The sequence below is a fragment of the Ovis aries genome, chromosome 4 (assembly GCF_016772045.2).
Source record: "Ovis aries strain OAR_USU_Benz2616 breed Rambouillet chromosome 4, ARS-UI_Ramb_v3.0, whole genome shotgun sequence".
NCBI lineage: Eukaryota > Metazoa > Chordata > Mammalia > Artiodactyla > Bovidae > Ovis > Ovis aries.
The window spans coordinates 99,268,056-99,288,416 of NC_056057.1; the positions used below are offsets into that span (position 1 = coordinate 99,268,056).

At 40.4% G+C, this 20,361-nt stretch overlaps 1 protein-coding gene and 1 pseudogene across 2 annotated transcripts in view; both read left to right on the forward strand.

The window, feature by feature from the left end:
- The window catches only part of EXOC4 (exocyst complex component 4), an 807,451-nt gene that overhangs the window by 663,096 nt on the left and 123,994 nt on the right, over positions 1-20,361 (forward strand). The gene's annotated exons all lie outside the window — the stretch shown is intronic.
- Positions 1,183-5,849, forward strand: LOC114114585 (small ribosomal subunit protein eS25-like; annotated as a pseudogene).

The window sequence follows — 20,361 nt, forward strand, 5'->3', positions numbered from 1 at the left end:
ATAAATGCTGGATGAGTGAAAATGAATTTAGAAATAGGCGTGATCACTCACTCTTTTCTCAAAAGTCATGTTGTTTATCTGTTTATCTCTGGCTGTGCCAGGTCTCCCTTGCTGCCTGGCTCTTCTCTAGCTGCCGTGAGGAGCTACTCTCTAGTTGTGGTGCGCGGGCTTCTCATTGCAGCTCCTTCTCATTGCAGAGCATGGACTCTAGGGCAGGCTGCTGCTGCTGCTGCTGCTGCTGCTCCGTTACTTCAGTCGTGTCTGACTCTGTGCGACCCCATAGACAGCAGCCTTCCAGGCTCCTCTGTCCATGGGATTTTCCAGGCAAGAGTACTGGAGTGGGGTGCCATTTCCTTCTCTAATACATGAAAGGGAAAAGTGACAGTGAAGTCGCTCAGTCATGTCTGACCCTCAGTGACCCCATGGACTGCAGCCTTCCAGGCTCCTCTGTCCATGGAATTTTCCAGGCAAGAGTACTGGAGTGGAGTGCCATTGCCTTCTCCGCTAGGGCACATGGGCTTCAGTAATTATAACATGTGGGCTTCAGTAGTTCTGGCTCCCAGTCTCCAGAGCACAGGCTCAAAAGTTGTGATGCACAGGCTTACTTGCTCCAAGGCATGTGGGATCTCCCTGGACCAGGGATTAAACCTGTGTCTCCTGTATTGGCAGGTGGATTCTTCACCACTGAGCCAAGCCCTTTACCCAGGGAAGCCCTCATTCACTCTTCAAATGAAAAAAATGAAATGTGAAGAATGGTAGGTACCCAATATGCTACTGGAGATCAGTGGAGAAATAACTCCAGAAAGAATGAAAGGATAGAGCCAAAGCAAAAACAATACCCAGTTGTGGATGTGACTGGTGATAGAAGCAAGATCCAATGCTGTAAAAAGCAATATTGCATAGGTACCTGGAATGTCAGGTCCATGAATCAAGGCAAATTGGAAGTGGTCAAACAGGAGATGGCAAGAGTGAACGTCCACATTCTAGGAATCAGCAAACTAAAGTAGACTGGAATGGGTGAATTTAACTCAGATGACCAATATATCTACTACTGCGGGCAGGAATCCCTCAGAAGAAATGGAGTAGCCATCATGGTCAACAAGAGAGTCCGAAATGCAATACTTGGATACAGTCTGAAAAATGACAGAATGGCCTTTTTGTCCGACATCTTAGCAAGGCGGCAGTGGTTGCAGCTGCTCTCCGGGCTTCGCTATGCCGCCCAAGGGCGACACGAAGAAGAAAGCTGCTGGAAAGTCGGCCAAGAAAGACAAAAGATCCAGTGAACAAATCTGGGGGCAAGGCCGAAAAGAAGAAGTGGTCCAAAGGCAAAGTTTGGGACAAGCTCAATAACCTAGTCTTGTTTGACAAAGCAACATATGACAAACTCTGTAAAGAAGTTCCCAACCATAAGCTTATAACTCCAGCTGTGGTCTCCGAGAGACTGAAGATTCGTGGTTCCCTGGCCAGAGCAGCCCTTCAGGAACTCCTTAGTAGAGGACTTATTAAACTGGTTTCAAAGCACAGAGCTCAAGTGATTTACACCAGAAACACCAAGGGTGGAGATGCCCCAGCTGCTGGTGAAGATGCATGAACAGGTCCCACCAGCTGTACATTTTGAAAAATAAAACTTTATTAAATAAAAAAATAAAAATAAAAAATGACAGAATGATCTCTGTTCGTTTCCAAGGCAAACCATTCAATATCACAGTAATCCAAGACCATGCCCCAACCAGTAATGCTGAAGAAGCTGAAGTTGAACAGTTCTTTGAAGACCTCAAAAACATTTTAGAGCTAACACCCAAAAAGATGTCCTTTTCATTATAGGGGACTGGAATGCAAAAGTAGGAAGTCAAGAAACACCTGGAGTAACAGGCAAATTTGGCCTTGGAATATGGAATGAAGCGGGGCAAAGGCTAATAGAGTTTTACCAAGAAAACACACTGATCATAGCAAACACTCTCTTCCAACAACACAAGAGAAGACTTTACACATGGACATCACCAGATGGTCAACACCAAAATCAGATTGATTATATTCTTTGCAGCCAAAGATGGAGAAGCTCTAAAGTCAGCAAAAACAAGACCGAGAGCTGACTGTGGCTCAGATCATGAACTCCTTATTGCCAAATACAGACTTGAATTGAAGAAAGTAGGGAAAACCACTAGACGATTCAAGTATGACCTAAATCAAATTCCTTATGATTATACAGTGGAAGTGAGAAATAGATTTAAGGGCCTAGATCTGATAGAGTGCCTGATGAACTATGGAATGAGGTTCATGACATTGTACAGGAGACAGGGATCAAGACCATCCTCATGGAAAAGAAATGCAAAAAAGCAAGATGGCTGTCTGGGGAGGCCTTACAAATACCTGTGAAAAGAAGAGAAGCAAAAAGCAAGGGAGAAAAGGAAAGATATAAGCATCTGAATGCAGAGTTCCAAAGAATAGCAGGGAAGGATATGAAAGCCTTCCTCAGCGATCAATGCAAATAAATAGAGGAAAAGAACAGAATGGGAAAGATTACAGATAGCAAAGGAACATTTCATGCAAAGATGGGCTCGATAAAGGACAGAAATGGTCTGGACCTAACAGAAGCAGAAGATATTAAGAGGTGGCAAGAACATACAGAAGAACTATACAAAAAGATCTTCATGACCAAGATAATCACGATGGTGTGATCACTCAACTAGAGCCAGACATCCTGGAATGTGAAGTCAAGTGGCCCTTAGGAAGCATCACTATGAAAAAAGCTAGTGGAGGTGATGGAATTCCAGTTGAGCTATTTCAAATCCTGAAAGATGGTGCTGCACTCAATATGCCAGCAAATTTGGAAAAGTCAGCAGTGGCCACAGGACCGGAAAAGATCAGTTTTCATTCCAATCCCAAAGAAAGGCAATGCCAAAGAATGCTCAAACTACCACACAATTGCACTCATCTCACACGCTAGTAAAGTAATGGTCAAAATTCTCCAAGCCAGATTTCAGCAATACCTGAACAGTGAACTTCCAGATGTTCAAGCTGGTTTTAGAAAAGGCAGAGGAACCAGAGATCAAATTGCCAACATCCGCTGGATCATGGAAAAAGCAAGAGAGTTCCAGAAACACATCTATTTCTGCTTTATTGACTATGCCAAAGCCTTTGACTGTGTGGATCACAAGAAACTGTGGAAAATTCTGAAAGAGATGGGAATACCAGACCACCTGACCTGCCTCTTGAGAAACCTATATGGTCAGGAAGCAACAGTTAGAACTGGACATGGAACAACAGACTGGTTCCAAATAGGAAAAGGAGTATGTCTAGGCTGTATATTGTCACCCTGATTATCTAACTTATATACAGAGTATATCATGAGAAATGCTGGGCTAGAAGAAGCACAAGCTAGAATCAAGATTGCCAGGAGAAATATCAACAACCTCAGATATGCAGATGACACCACCCTTATGGCAGAAAGTGAAGAGAAACTAAAAAGCCTCTTGATGAAAGTGAAAGAGGAGAGTGAAAAAGGTGGCTTAAAGCTCAACATTCAGAAAACGAAGATCATGGCATCCGGTCTTGTCACTTCATGGGAAATAGATGGGGAAACAGTGTCAAACTTTATTTTTCTGGGCTCCAAAGTCACTGCAGATGGTGATTGCAGCCATAAAATTAAAAGACGCTTACTCCTTGGAAGAAAAGTTATGACCAACCTAGACAGTATATTCAAAAGCAGAGACATAACTTTGCCAACAAAGGTCCATCTAGTCAAGGCTATGGTACTTCCAGTGGTCATGTATGGATGTGAAAGTTGTACTGTGAAGAAAGCTGAGTGCTGAAGAATTGATGCTTTTGAACTGTGGTGTTGGAGAAGACTCTTGAGAGTCCCTTGGACTGCAAGGTATCCAACCAGTCCATTCTAAAGGAGATGAGTCCTGGGTGTGCTTTGGAAGGACTGATGCTGAAGCTGAAACTCCAATACTTTGGCCACCTCATGTGAAGAGTTGACTCATTGAAAATGACTCTGATGCTGGGAGGGATTGGGGGCAGGAGGAGAAGGGAGCGACAGAGGATGAGATGGCTGGATGGCATCACTGACTTGATGGGCGTGAGTGTCAGTGAACTCTGGGAGTTGTTGATGCACAGGGAGGCCTGGCGTGCTGCAGTTAGTTCATGGGGTCGCAAAGAGTTGGACACAACTGAGCGACTGAACTGAACTGACCTGAAGAATGATGTGCCAGTTGCCTTAATTGCAAGAAAATACTTTCAGTGGCCTCCCAAAAGCTTATTCCGTTTGGAAGCTCATAGGTCTGAGTTCTAGTCCTCAGCACTGCCATTAATTAATCATTTTTGTTTTATTTGGGGGTTTGTCTTCGTCTTCACACCTCTTTACTTTCTTCATCCTGCTGAAATTAAACAATTAATTTTAGTAGAAATCTTGTAGGCCTGGGAATGTGTTTAGATATAAGCAAGTATCAGTATTAATAAAATAAAACACAAATACGTTTCAGAAAAATTCCACGTGAAAATGTCAAGGTTCTCAACATAATACAAGCAATGACTTAAAAGGTTCTTGATTACTATAGCTGTTGAAGAATCTTTAGATAAATTTGAAGGAATAAATAAAAGATCTGATGCAGAGGGGGAAAAAGACTTTAGTTAACTCGAACAAAATGTTCATTAGAAGAGAGACATTTATTCTACTATCTGTGAACACTTAATATGACTTTAAAAATATAATTATAAAAGGAAAGATGAATCAGAAAATATGAATATGTTAAATAAGTACAGGAGTAGAAAATGCTTTGCAAGAATTTTTTTTTTCTCTCGATAATATAAGATGAAGGTCATAGATGTATGTAGGACACAGACAGACAAGACCGGATGAGAAGCAGACTTAAATATCAAAATTAAACAAAAAGGACAGGTAATTAACTGGCGGCTCAGCTACAAACATATCAATTAATGTTCAAGATGATTGAATTAGGCACTTGTTATTATATCAAAATGATATGGCTCTTGTTAGCATAAGATTGGCAGTAAATGAAAAAAAATGTAGATCTCCTCTATACAGTACATAAATGCTAATCTTTTGAGACAGTTATTTGAGGATTTTGATTATCTATTAGTACCATTAGAAAGTCACTAATGCAATATTTCTGCATTTTTTGTTTCATTTTAGATCATTCAATTATTTAACTTTTTTTTTTTTTTAGCGTAGATACACATTTAATACCATCCCTCTTTCTCTCATCTGGAGTCTTAATAAAATTTAAAAGTTAATCCTTCCAATTTAGTCTTACTCAGCCCTTCAGAAAGTGAAGCTGAGAATGATGTTTGTGCCATTGTGTTGGTGGGCAGGATACCTGTTATCTCTCTGGGGTAGGAGCAGGAAGAGGTGTTCCTAAGGCAGGGGCAAACATAAATGAGATAGTCCCAGGCCATCACCTGCTGGTCTCTCCCCAGGACCATCTCTGCTGGTGGCTGCTCTCTGCTGCAGGCTTAATTCCCTGCCAGATGATGAAGGACTCCTGGCCTTCTCACCCCTGTCTTACTGAACCTTTTCAGGTTCCCAGTCTACCATGCTCTTTCCTCCATGTCTTTGCCCATGTCCATTCCTCTTCCTGCTCATTCCACCCCTGCTTCCTGTGCCTGTCCCATTCAGCTCTCAAGATACAGCTCAAGTATGAACTCCTCCAGCATCTCTCTCCTGTAACCCTCTCCCTTTCTTCATCCCACCCTGCATCCCTCCTAGGTTAGGAGCTCACAGTCTATGGGGGACTTAAATAAGAACTTAGAGCATGGTGAGTATAGCTGCTAGAGGCAAAGATAATATATAAATATATTGTAAAAGAGACCAATAGAAAAACTAAAAATAATAACATAACTGCACTCTGAAGGGGAAATTGGTATAATCAGGGAGTTGCCAGAGGGGACATAAATAAGCTAATTCCTTACCAATCATGTCCTCACCTCATACATTCATAAAATGTATATATCAATGAGTAGTGTTTTACACAGATTATATAAAAAGATGGATGTAACATTGAAAGAATTAGAAACAGAATTTTTTTTTTTTTTTAAGTTGTAGGTGCTTCTTTCTGGGACGAAAGTCTAAGGTGAGAAGGGGTGGGACAGGGGATCACTGCTCATCATTATTGGCTATTTAACCATGAGTAATTAGTACTGAGCTTTTAAATTTTTATTGGTTTAAAATTTTTTTCCACACGTCCTCAAACCCTGTAATTATTTACTACCAGTTCACCAGTTCTCCACAAATACAGTCATTCTTTCTGTATCCCTGAAAAAAAAAAAAAAAACTTAGTCTGTCTATATTTTTCTGCTAATTTTATGCAAAGCTTTACTCTTCTCTGTAGTAGTTTACTTTGACCTTGAGGTTCCCCTCTCTCTGTCTTCCTCCAAACCCCCCAACAGTTCCCTAATCCCTTCCCCAGAAAGCTACCTTCAAAACGTGACACTTAGTTGCTTAGTTCTCGAATCATTGCCATTGCTTGAAATCAGCTGTTTAATGTCCCTACTCTGAACAGATGTAAATTTTTTTTTCCAAAGGAAATTGTATGGCAATTTGAGAAATAACCAGAATCTTCAATAAGCTGAAATAGTTGATGAGGAAGTTCAATGCTATATAAATTTTGACTTTTAAATCTGTCATCATTCTTGGTAGTTGAAAAACCAGAGTATATGTTCATTTAACAATAAGTAATTGGTTATTTTAATCTTATGTATTGATTATCTGTTTTGAAGCTTAAGAAATGTTCTTTTTTCTTTTTATTGAAGTATGAGGTACAGTGTTGATTCCTGTTGTACAGCAAAGTGTACAGATATAGTTGTACACATGTAGTATGTACAGATTCAGTTGTACATATATATGTATTCTTTTAAAAATATTATTTTCCAAGAGATGTTCTATGGACATCTATTGTTGTTTATAGGAATGCATAACTTACAGTGGCTCCTGGTGGAAAAACTGCACACCTCTGGAAATCACAGCACCTACAGAAAATAAGTAAATAAATAAACTGGTACCTTATTGTGTATATCCCATGTTTCTTGACAACATCCTGCGAAGAAAACAGCAAAGTAACCAGGCTTATTTGAGTGGCTTGGCTAAAGAGAGATGCATTCATGTTCCAAGCTAACAGAGCATTTCCCGTGCAACTTTATTCCAAGTTGAGTCTATATCAAAACTCTGAGCGGTGCCATCAGCTTGAAAATAATGCGCTACTTTGCAATTCATCCTTTTCTCGCTGTTACCTAGTACCCGTTTTCATGGAAATTTCCACTGACTTCACACACTGATATATCAGTTTCCTCATCTACTTGGGATCAAAAACAGGGGTACAGAATGTGGAGAAAAGCCTGAGACTCAGCTATGACTTCCTGTCCTAATTCTCTCTATGTCTTTAGCCAGGTTCCCTCACTCCATCCTCATCTATAGATGCCAACTTTTAAAAAATATGATTTTATTGAAGTTTAGTTGATTGGCAATGTTGTGTCAATTTCTGCTGTACAGCAAAGTGATTCAGCTGTATATACATTCTTTTTCATATTCTTTTCCATTATGGTTTATCACAGGATATTGAACTGAATATATAGCTCCCCATGCTATACATTAGATCCTTGTTGCTTATCCATTCTGTGTATAATAGTTGCATCTGCTAATGCCAAACTCTCAACCCATCCTTCCTCCAACACTCTCTTCCACTTGGCCATCATAGTTCTGTTCTCTCTAAGTCTTGTTTCGTACACCATTTGTGTCAAGCTTTAGATTCCACGTATAAGTGATATTATCAGATGGCATTTATCTTTCTCTTTCTGACTTACTTAATATGGTAAACTCTAGGTCCATCCAGATTGCTGCAAATGGCATTGTTTCATTCTTTTTATGGGTGAGTAGTATTCCATTGTATATATGCACCACGTCTTCTTTATTCAGTCATTGTCAGGTAGCTTTCATGTCTTGGCTATTGAGGACAGTGCTGCAGTGAACACTGAGGTGCATGTATTTTTTCAAATTAAGAATTTTCTCTGGATATATGCCCAGGAGTAGGATTTCTGGGTCATATTTTTAATTTTTAAAATATTCTGGGTCTATTTTTAATTTTGGGAGGAATCTCCATACTGCTTTCTATAGTGGTTGTACCAATTTACATTCCTACCAGCAGTACAGGAGGGCTTCCATTTCTCCACACCCTCTCCAGCACTATTATTTGTAAACTTTTTATGATTCAGGTCATTTTGACATGTGTGAGGTGATACCTCATTGTAGTTTTGATTTCTATTTCTCTAATGCCATCATTTTGTGGCAAATAGATGGGGAAACAGTGGAAACAGTGGCTGACTTTATTTTCCTGGGCTCCAAAATCACTGCACATGGTGATTGCAGCCATGAAATTAAAAGACACTTACACCTTGGAAGGAAAGTTATGACCAACCTAGACAGCATATTAAAAAGCAGAGACATTACTTTGCTAACAAAGGTCCGTCTAGTCAAGGCTATGGTTCTTCCTGTGGTCACGTGTGGATGTGAGAGTTGGACTATAAAGAAAGCTGAGTGCCGAGGAATTGATGCTTTTGAATTGTGCTATTGGAGAAGACTGTTGAGAGTCCCTTGGACTGCAAGGAGATCTAACCAGTCCATCTTAAAGGAGATCAGTCCTGGGTGTTCATTGGAAGGACTGATGTTGAAGCTAAAAGTCCAGTACTTTGGCCACCTGATGCAAAGAGCTGACTCATTTGAAAAGACTCTGATGCTGGGAAGGATTGAGGGCCAGAGGAGAAGGGGACAACAGAGGATAAGATGGTTGGATGCCATCGCCAACTCAATGGACATGGGTTTGGGTGGACTCTGGGAGTTGGTGATGGACAGGGAGGCCTGGTGTGCTGCAGTTCATGGGGTTGCAAAGAGTCAGACACAACTGAGCGATTGAATTAAACTGAATGTTTAGAGATGTTAAGCATCTTTTAATGTGCTTGTTGGCCATCTGTATATCTTTTTTGGAGAAATGTCTATTTAGGTCTTCTGCCCATTTAAAAAACTTTTTGTTGTTGAATTGTGTGAGATATTTGTGTATTTTGGAAACTAAGCCCTTGTATAAACAACAGCCTTTGATTCTTGAACCTATATTCTGGTTGTGTGTGTGTATATGCTCACTTGAATGTGCACACATACTTTAACTAGCATGAGAGTTGAGTCTTCAAGAAAGTTCAATTCCATGATAAGAGGCCATTTTTGTGTCTCTTGGTGAATCCCTAGGCAAAGAGAAATGTTAGAGTGACTGAAACTTGTGAGAGGCAGCATGGCTTGTGGCCCTGAGTAGTAAGCCAAGAATGAAAACCAGCTCTGCTTCCCTCATGGCTGCAGCTGTGTAAAGTGAGCACATCTCCTGCCATGGGCCTCAGTTTCTTTATAAGATGATTCATAGGAGTTTGCCATCTTCAGGGGACACAGTCAAGGAACACATTCACAGAGCCAGATTTTAACACAGCATTTTTCAAACTCTGGGTCATGGCATATTAGGGAACCATGAAATGATTCTAGGGGACTTTGAACCCACCACAGGAACTAGGACAGAGCCTAAGTAATCATAGATTCCTAATAAATATCTGATAAAGAAGGCATGGCTTGATAATAAAGAAATAACCCAATTAAAATTAATCTCAGGGTCAGAATTGCCAATTCTCTAAAGGAGATAACACAAATGATCAATAAGCATATGAAAAGATGCTCAGTATTGTTAGCCATCAAGGAAATGCAAATCAAAACCAAAAGATACTACTTCACGTCCACTAAGATAACTATACTATAAAGATTGGTAATCACAAGTATTGGCAAGGATGTGAAAAATTGGAACCATTATATACTATTGGTGAGAATATAAAATTTGGAAAATAGTCTGGCATATTCTCGAAAGGTTAAAGTTAGTGTATGAGCTAGCAATTCCATTCCTAGTGTATACACCCAAGAGAAATGGAAACATACATCCATTTAGACGTGAATGTTTAGAGCAATATTATTCATAATAGCCAAATAATGGAAATCACCCAAATATCCATCAAGTGATGAACAGATAAAATGGGACAGATCTATGACATACCCAATGCAGTACTTTATGGTAATAAAAGAAATAGTATGCATGCTTCAATATGGATGAACCTTGAAACCATGTTAAATAAAAGAAGCCAGTCACAAAAGATGATATATTGTATGATTCCATTTATATGAATAGGAATTATACATGAATGTCCGGAATAGGGAGATCTATAAAGGCAGAAAGTAGATTAGCAGTGACTTTGGGCTGGGGCTGGAAATAAATGAGAAGTCTGATTTCTTTTTTGGAGGAGATAAAAATGTTCTAATTGTATGATTGTCTGATACTGTGAGTAAATTTTGTGTTATGTGAATTCTATCTCAGTTGTTGTTCAGTCGTTCACTTGTGTCTGATTCTTTGTGACCCCATGAACTGCAGCATGCCAGGCTTCCCTGCCCTTCACCATCTCCTGGAGTTGCCTCAAATTCATGTCCATTGAGTCAGTGATACCATCCAACAATCTAATCCTGTGTCATCCCCTTTTCCTCCTGCCCTCAATCTTCCCCAGCATCAGGATCTTTTCCAATGAGTCAGTTCTTTGCATCAGGTGGCCGAAGTATTGGAGCTTCAGCTTCAGCATCAGTCCTTCCAAAGAATATTCAGGACTTATTTCCTTTAGGATTAACTGGTTGGATCTCCTTGCAGTCAAGGACTCTCAAGAGCCTTCTCCAACACCACAGTTCAAAGGCATCAATTCTTCAGCACCCGATCTTTTTTATGGTCCAACTCTCACATCCATACATGACTACTAGAAAAACCATAACTCTGACTAGATGGACCTTTGTCAGCAAAGGGATGTCTCTGCTTTTTAATATGCTGTCTAGCTCTGTCATAGTTACTCTTCTAGCATCTTTTAATTTCATGGCTACAGTCACCATCCACAGTGATTTTAGAGCCCTAGAAAATAAAGTCTGTCACTATTGCCAGTGTTTTTCCATCTATTTGCTGTGAAGTGATGGGACTAGATGCCGTGATCTTTGTTTTTTGAATGTTGAGTTTTAAAAAAATTTTATCAAAAAAAAAAAATGCTCATGACCGAGCCCTTAAGTCTAGTGTTTTATGTTTGTCCCAGTGAACAAGGTGATTTAAAAGCACAAGGGAATGAACTGGTGGTCACCCCCTCAACTCACCTTAATAACAGTCATGATTAATTTATTTGGCTGACATCTTTGAGTAAGCAACCCAGAAACTCCAATTTCCCTGTAACCAAAAAAATTTATATTTGTATGTGTGTGTGTACACACACACATATATATATTTATTTGGCAAGTGTATCAGGAGTATTGCAAGTTTCTAAATCATGGACAGACAGTAAACAAAGAAAGCAAATGAGAAAAATCCCTGATTGTGATTACTGAAAGAGGAGACACTTTTCTGAAGAGGAGCAGTTACTTATTAAATATGAAAAATAGCTACTCACATGATCATCTCTGATGAAGACCATTGAAGGGTAGACTTTAGTGATGAGTTTTAGCAGTTTCTAGGAAGAAAAAAAATGCTATAATCGATAACTAAGCTGTTTTATGCCTTCCTGTTTTTGAGGGCTTAGCCAGGATCATTTTAGAAAGGCAGTTTTTGAAGACCTGAGTAAAGAACTCTTCAGAATGGTTGCCACCTCCATTATTTTTGACACAGACAGATTAGACAGGTTTTGAAAGTGTTGAAGATTGAGCAGTTGTAAAAAGCAGGAGTGATAGATGGAGGTGTCATTGTCACATCTCATAAGAATCACTCGGTTTTATTAGGAATTTAGGTAGGTGACCTGACCTTTTTATAGCCTTCATCAGTTTAAGCTCTGACAGATAATAGTGGAGTGATCTTTATAGGTTATCTTAACATTTCTCAGTTTCTCTACCTATACAACAGAACTAATTAATCCCATGCCAAAGAATTTAATCAACTTCCAGCTGCCTTGAATATGGTCAGACATCTTACTAGGTCCAGTATAAGTCAAGGTCTTTCCTAGAAAACAGAAATCCCTTCAAGTAATCCCTTTTCGTTAGAAAAGACCCTAATGCTGGGAAAGATTGAAGGCTGGAGGGGAAGGGGACGACAGAAGATGAGATGGTTAGATGGTATTGCTGACTCAATGGACGTGAGTTTGAAGAAACTCAGGGAAATGGTAAAGGACAGGGAAGCCTGGCATGTTGCAGTCCGTGGGGTTGCAAAGAGTCAGACACGACTGAGCTACTGAACAACAACAAAATTCCCTTAACTTGGACTTCCCTGGTGGTTTAGTAGTAAAGAATCTGGCTGTCAATGCAGGAGATGCAAGTTTGATCCCTGAGTCGAGAAGATCCACTGGAGAAGGAAATGGCAACCCACCCCAGTATTCTTTCCTGGGAAATCCCATGGATAGAGGAGCCTGGCAGATTACAATCCATGGTGTTGCAAAAGAGTCAGACACAACTTACCAACTAAACAATGACATTCCCTTAAATTCCTTCAAGTTGGATTTAAATGGAGGGAATTGGTTTCATAGGAGAATGAGGATCTGAGTGTCGAACAGGAGACATTAAGAGAACCCGTAGAGCTGCTTCTCACAGAAGCCACTGCCTCCCTTTAGGTGGAGGGCCAAGGGGAAGAAGTTTTTACTGGAACACAGATTAGTCAAAGGAATTGGAGCATGGTAGAAGCTAGAACTAAGAAGGAGATGTGTCTGTTGCTAGAGACATCACCTGAGGCAGAGGGGAGGGAAAGAACAGAAAAGCCCTGGATTCTCCTTTGCCTTTAGCCTTCAGTTTCCCATCAGGGTCCCCTATGGTCAGAACCTGGAACCCAGCCTGCAGCGAGTCAGTCCCTAACTCCAGATATAGAGCAGAGCAAAAGTGAGGAATGGGTCTTAGGGAAAACAAGCCTAGGGCCTTCAGGGTTCACCCCTTTTTTTTATTCTGTATCTATTAAAACTTGGTCTTTCTGCCTAATACAAGGTTAACAATTCTCATATAAGGGCATACCCCCCCCCTCCCCAACAAAAGTGAGTTGGCCTCATTCATCATTGAATTCTCCTCAGAGCTAGTATCTGTGCAGTCCCCTATGTCAAGGCAGATCTCTGAGCTAGAAAAAAAAGTTAATGCCACCAGTTCCTCATGTAAAACAGTTTGTAATGAACCTCACATTCATTATGATGACTATCATTTTAAAGTTAAAACAGTAAATAGCAAAGTTTGATGAGGATGTGGAGAAGCTGGAAGCCTTGTGCATTGATGGTGGAAATGTAAAATGGTGCAGCCGCTCTGGAAAGCAGTATGATGGTGCCTCAAAATAGTAAACATAGAATTACCGCAGAACCCGGCAGTTGTGTTTCTCTGCATATACCCAAAGGAATTGAAAGCAAAGATTCAAACAGATACTTGTGCACCAATGTTCATAGAAGCATTAGTCACAATAGCCAAAAGCTGGAAACAATCCAGATGTCCATCCCCAGATGAAAGGATAAATAATATGGGGCATACACGCAATGAAATACATAGCCTTAAACAGGAATGAAGTTCTGATACATACTACAACATGAGTGAACTTTGAAATGTTATGGTGAGTGAAGTAAGCCAGACTGAAAGGGACATATATGAATCCACTTATCTAAGGTACCTGGAATAGGCAAATTCATAGAGGTAAACTGTAGCATAGTGGTTACCAGGGACTGGGGGAATGGGAAGAGAGAATGGGAAGTTCCCCTTTAATGAGTACAGAGTTTCTATTTGGGAGGATGGGAAAGTTCTGGAAATAGTGATACTGGTTGCACAACACTGTGAATGTACTTAATGCCGTTAAACTGTACACCTAGAAAAGGTTAAATGGTAAGTTTTATGTTGTTGTTTAGTTGCTCAGTCATGTCTGACTCTTTGCAACCCCATGGACTGTAGCCCTCCAGGCAAGAATACTGGAGTGGGTAGTCATTCCTTTTCCAGGGAATCTTCCTGGCCCAGGGATCAAACCCAGACCTCCTGCATTGCAGGCAGATTCTTTACCATCTGAGTCACCAGGAGCTATTGGTACTATGGCCCTGGAAATACTAAAAGGGGTTCCAGTGAATCCGATGTAGTGCTCTCTTGCCTTTATTGCATAGAAACAACTCAGTTTGCCCTTGGCAATTGAGATCAGTCCTTCCAGGGCTCAAAGTGACCCCTTTCTCCACCTGTTGGTTCAGTAGTGTGAGAAACCTGAAATAGCCAGATGGCAGTCTCTCTTTCCCATGTAATTTAGTCATTGTTGTATTTCCTGGCGGAAGCATTCCTTCCTGAGTGCCTCTAGACCAGTTTAGCCCAAAGCTGTGAGAGCAGTAAGAGACCCTCCATGCATGGTTTTAATAATGAGCAGAGGGACCATTCCTACTGCTAACCCTTGGGTTTCCAGATCCATATTTTCTTGGGGGAATATAAAACAGCACTCTATATTGGTCTCTAGGTCAAAGTACTCCAGCACTCCAGCCTTGTAAAAGTTGTCTTCCAACTGGACCATAGATGATTCTTGCATCAGCCATTTTCACCCAGGAAGTTTCTTGGCCAGAAACACTGTTGAATAGGATATCGTGATTGCAAATAAGAGCTTGAGTGAATCTCCTGAGAATGGTGCTGCCAGAAACATCTCAGGTCAGGAAAGCAATTCCACCCTCAGTGTGGGTATAGCACCGCCCCCTCCGGGATACAAGGAGTCTGGTGATCTGCTTCTCCATCTGAGCCCGGCTATGTCTTCCCCTCGCTGTCTTCTGGATCACAGGGGGCTTTGGGCAGTGTTTCCTGTTTCTGGGAGCAGTATTCTTACAGCAGAGTCAGCAAAGGGAAGCAATGGTACTAACAGAAGACTTGGAGAGTGGAGAGGGTCTGAGCATATATGATATGTGGTCAACTATAGCCTAAATCTGCAAATCACTTTGAAACTATTTGCGCTATTTCTTTCATAAGCACCATTTAGTCTGCTGAAAGTGTACTCTTTCTTTTTTTTTCCTTCCTAAGATTTCAGGGGAAGAAAAACAGAATTACTTAATGACTAAATGGAGACAGTTTGCGGCATCTTTGGCAAACTTGTCTTAAACAAATTCTTGTCAGCTAGACCTCTTGAAAGATTATGATTGTGTGGTAAGATTAAGTTAAACAGGTTTTACACTCTCGGCAAAATTCTCTTAAATGAATTCTTGTCAGATTCAGGCTCTTTAAAGATTATAATTGTGTGGTAAAATAAAACTTAACAGGTTTAACACTCTTCCTTCAGTTTCTTAGGCTTCTGTGTGAGTGTGTTGGCCTACTGATGATAGAAGTGACTTCTCAGATAGGGTTTCAGTGACTGAAACAATGAGTGCTGGGTTCTGAGGTCTGTTCCTGGGTAGGCCAGATAATCTTTGGGCCATAACTGAACACTTCTTACTTCACCTTCTCCAGGTAGTGATTTACTCTGCTGCCCATTTCACACAAACATATGTAATCCCTTCATGAAATAATGTGCTTTCATAATAAGCAGAAGATGAAGGCTAAATAAAAATTCAGATCTAGAAAGAGGAAACACTGCTGACCCGGATGCTGGCAAGCAATCGTCCCGACAGTGAGACCTCTGTGGTAGACGCTGACCACCATCTTTTTTTTTTTAACGTTTTTTTTTTTTAATTGAAGTATAGTTGATGAACAATGTTTCAGGTGTACAGCAACGTGATTCAGGTATAGATATAGATGGTTCTTAGATTCTTTTCCATCATAGCTTATTTCAAGATACTGAATGTAGTTCCCTGTACTATACACTAGGTCCTTCTTTATCTGTTTTATATACAGTAGTGTGCACCTGCTAATCCCAAATTCCTGATTTATCCCCACCACCCTTTCCCTTTTGGTAACCATAAGTTTATTTTCTATGTCTGTGTGTCTCTCTGTTATGTAAATAAGTTCATTTGTATTACTTTTATAAGTGATATTTTATGATGTTTGTCTTTCTGAGTTACTCAGGATGATAATCTCCAGAGCCATCCATGTTGCTGCAAATGGCTTTATTTTACTTTTTTATGGCTGAGTAAGATTCATATATAGATATACACGCCGCATCTTCTGCATCCATTCCACTGTTGGTGGACACTTAGGTTGTTAACATGTCTTGGCTATTGTAAATACAACTGCTATGAACATTGGGGTGTGTATATCTTTTCGAATACACAAGTAGAGTGTTGTCTGGATATGTTCCCAGGTGTGGGATTACTAGATCATATGATACGCCTATTTTTTTTTTTTTTTAAGGAACCTGCAAACTGTTCTCCACAGTGGCTGCACCAAATTACATTCCTACCTAGTGTGGAAAGGATCCCTGCTGACTGCAGGCTGAGTAAGCCTGGAGTCACGGTCCAAACCAGCCTTGAGACCAACCAAACTTGCCTCCAGTTTGGCTCAAATAACTGCAATACCCAAATACTCTAATTTTCCAGGCTAAAATGCTTGATGCATCCGTTTGAAAGCTTTTTCTCACTTGTAGGGTTTTCAGTTTTTCATTTTTAATTATAAAGTAAATGTGTCCTTTGGAGAAAGTATAGAAAATACAGAGACGCACAAAGCATAATCGAGTCATGCAACATTTTGATGGATACATATCCAGTCTTGTTTCAGTTCGTATAGATACGTAATTCTGTTCTTTTTATATATGCAATGCATACAGTTTTATAACAGTCATACTCAGTTGCATATTATGGCTAAAAGAATGCAGTATCAAGCTTTTTTCTGTGGTACCAAGTATTTTCTACTATGTATTAATAATTTCTAATGATTGCATAGTTTTCCATAGTGTGGATATGCCATAATTTATTTAATAAATTAGACGGTTTAGGGAAAAAAATCTGTAGTTGAGCAGCTAGAGCCATCCCCTTAAGGTTATTGTAACACATAAAAACCGTCCACCAAACTCTTTGACACACACGAATCCTCGAAGGTATGATTTTTTGTGTGAAATGGCTCTAGCTGTCAATCATTGATTCTCCATGTCATGGTTGTGGTGCTCTCTCCAGGTTGTTAGGGGGTGATTATGGATTCCTGTCAAATGAGATGTCTGCTATGTATTCAACACGAGGCAGTTTGTATTTTTCTCCGTCTATTGCTTTCCCGTCGGAGGGAGTTAAGCAAATCTGTGAGCCAAAAGGGAATGGGATAGGCGTCTAGTGCTGGCAGCGCACAGCAGACATGCCCTAAGCCCAGAGATCCCCAGATAAGCAGATTAGACTGCTACATAAATACATTTGTCTTGATTGTCACTTTCCACCCAGGGTTACACCTACATGCATAAAAATGGCTCCAAGCCTATTTTTTCAAAGCCAGTTTGCCTCCCTTGTTGCTTTTTAACCACCCAGCTCAGAGGCATTTTTGTGTGTGTTATATCTATCAAAGATGATTAAGGGACTGAGAGAGTTGATGTATAAGGACGGATTGAGAAAACTAAATATTTACAACTTGACTGAGTGACAGCCAAGGGGAAGATATTATGACTGTCTGCTGAGCTCAAATCATGGAGGAGATATTGTTTTGCCTTCCCCAGTAACTCAATTGTAGGGATATCTAAATTCAGGGAAAGTTTTCTGCAGATGACATCACTTATGCTAATTAGATAATTGTGTCAGTTGAAATTACATTTCACTGCTAGTAGCAGAAACTTGCAGTAGCAGTGGCTTAGATAAATAAGGTTTCATTTTCTCTCCTATTATAACACGAAGCTCAGAAATGTATCATCTGGGGCCTCATGGCAGTTCTATGATGTCATTGGTGCCTCTGTATCCTCCTGCCTTTGGCTCTGTTATTCCCAGGGTGGTTTGCATACTCAAGGTCACCTGCTATTTGAAGAAGAGCTATTGTGGCTTCACTCCTCATGGCTGCACTCCAGAAAGAGGGAGGCAAAAGAAATCCCTGCCAGTAAGACTGCTTGGAAGAACTTTCTCAGAAGCCCATTTCCTGATTCCAGTTTACATCTCATTGACCACCGCATCCACAAGAGAGGCTGGGAAAGTGAGCAGGGTTTTGGTTTAGTTTATTTTGATTTTACCTTGGGTACATTGCTTCCTGCAGCACTCTAGATCCTTTGACTGAGAAGGTGTGGCAACCCGGAGACCTAGTAGGCAGTTGGTGGTTTCTGTCACAGTGACTCACCTCTTCAAGATTCTGAGAAGTCTGGACTCTGAGACATGGCAACATTTGCTGTAATGTTACAAGGTTCCATTTGTAAAACTAGCCATAGCTATCTAATTTATTTACTTCTGATCACTCATCTATTTCAGTTTATTCATCACAGCATATCCTGGGTTGACGGTAAATAAACCCGTCATCTCAACAGACTTCAGAATAATAAGGACTACAACATACTAGCTTTCATCCAGTTCTATGCACTGTGTTATGCATTTAACATTATGTGAATGATTTGCTTCAAAATATTCCGAGGGGGATGGAGAATAGATCTGAATAAATGAAAAAATACTCACCATGTGAAAGTGAGAGTGTTAGTAACTCAGTCGTGTTTGACTCTTTGCAATCCTATGGCCTGTAGCCTGTCAGGCTCCTCTGTCCATGGGATTCTTCAGGCAAGAATACTAGAGTAGGTAGCCATTCCCTTCTCCAGGGGGTCTTCCCAACCCAGGAATCCAACTGGGGTCTCCTGCATTGCTGGAAGATACTTTACCATCAGAGCCACCAGGAACCACCATGGGTTGCTAGTAATTGAAGCTGAGCAATGGCTACATGGGAGGTGATTATATATATTCTTTGCTCTACTTTGTAACAATGGAAAATTTCCCAGTGAAGATCTTTAAATCACTTCATCAGCTTCTTACATTATTTCGTATGAGGTCGGTACTATTAGCCCTAGCTAACAATGCTCAGGGCAGTTAAGCAGCATCACACAGTAAGTGAGTGGCAGTTTGTGGACTCAGACCCAGGTTTGCCAGACTTAGAAACCTGTGCTGTAGCCCTTATTATTCAAAGAAAGTGTGTCTCCCAGGTAAGGAGACTGAAACTTATTAGAAATTCAGACTCTTGGGTCCCACCAAGACCTATTACACGATCCTTAGGTTTCGTTTGTGTGCCTACCCAAAGTTCCCATGCTCTGTCCACAGCAGTGTTATTGCCTCCGTAGCCACTGCTTACCCAACTCAATCAACTCTGACTTTTCCTTAAAAAAATGTTGCCCTCTTTTAGGGAGAGGACATAGGTACACCTATGACTTATTCATGTTGATGTTTGGCAGAAACCAACACAATACTATAAAGCAATTACCCTTCAATTACAAATAAATTAATTTTTAAAAGTTACCCTCCTTTGAAACAAGAAGTCTTATCATGAGCCACTCTTTGGTTACATTTAATAACAATTTATTAAGCATTTAATTCAGAGCAGTTACTTCTTTCAACACTGAGCACCCGCTTTAATAATGCTCTTGCTTCTGTTCACTTAAGGTATTGTGAGTTTTAAATGCTTTGGGGCTTATAGAAAACTCCAGGCACCTGTTCTTCTCATCATCTCTATTTACCTATGTGTACCTTTCCCCAAAAGAAATTTTTTTTTTCCATAACATCTTCAGTCATCTTGTATCATTTCAGCCATGTTTTTGAAAGAAATATGGATTCGTTTTTATGTATCATGCAGGTGAAACACTTAACCATATGAGCCTCCATCCTCTCTTTTGTACAGTGACTGAGTCACTTCCAATATCATTCTTCTCTAACCTCATGTAACTTGATTTTTCAACCCATCCCCTCCCCCAACAAGAAAACCACAGAAACCTTTTGAAGACACTGGACTGTATGGAAAATGCGCTTGACTGTATTTTCCAGCCAGTTAAAGGATCCCTCACTGATTTGTACTGGTTTCTCTATCCAAATCGTGAATGCTTTGATGTTTTATAGCTTCCTTGCCTCCAGTCCTTTTTAGAACAAGGAGAAGATTCTTGAGAGTCCCTTGGAAAGCAATGAGATCAAATCAGTCAATCTTAAAGGAAATCAACCCTGAATATTCATTAGAAGGACTGATGCTGAAGCTGAAACTCCATTACTTGGACCACCTGCTGCGAAGAGCCTACTCATTGGAAAAGACCCCGATGCTGGGAAGGACTGAAGGCAGGAGGAGAAGGGGATAACAGAGGATGAGATGGTTGGATGGCGTCACTGACTCAAGCTAGATGAGTTTGAGCGAGCTCTGGGAGATGTTGAAGGACAGGGAAGCTCGGAGCGCTGCAGTGCAAAGGGCTGCAAAGAGTTGGACACGACTGAGCGACTGAGCAACAACCACAAAATGAATCAGTGAATGAGGCCTGTCTTCCATTTCAACTA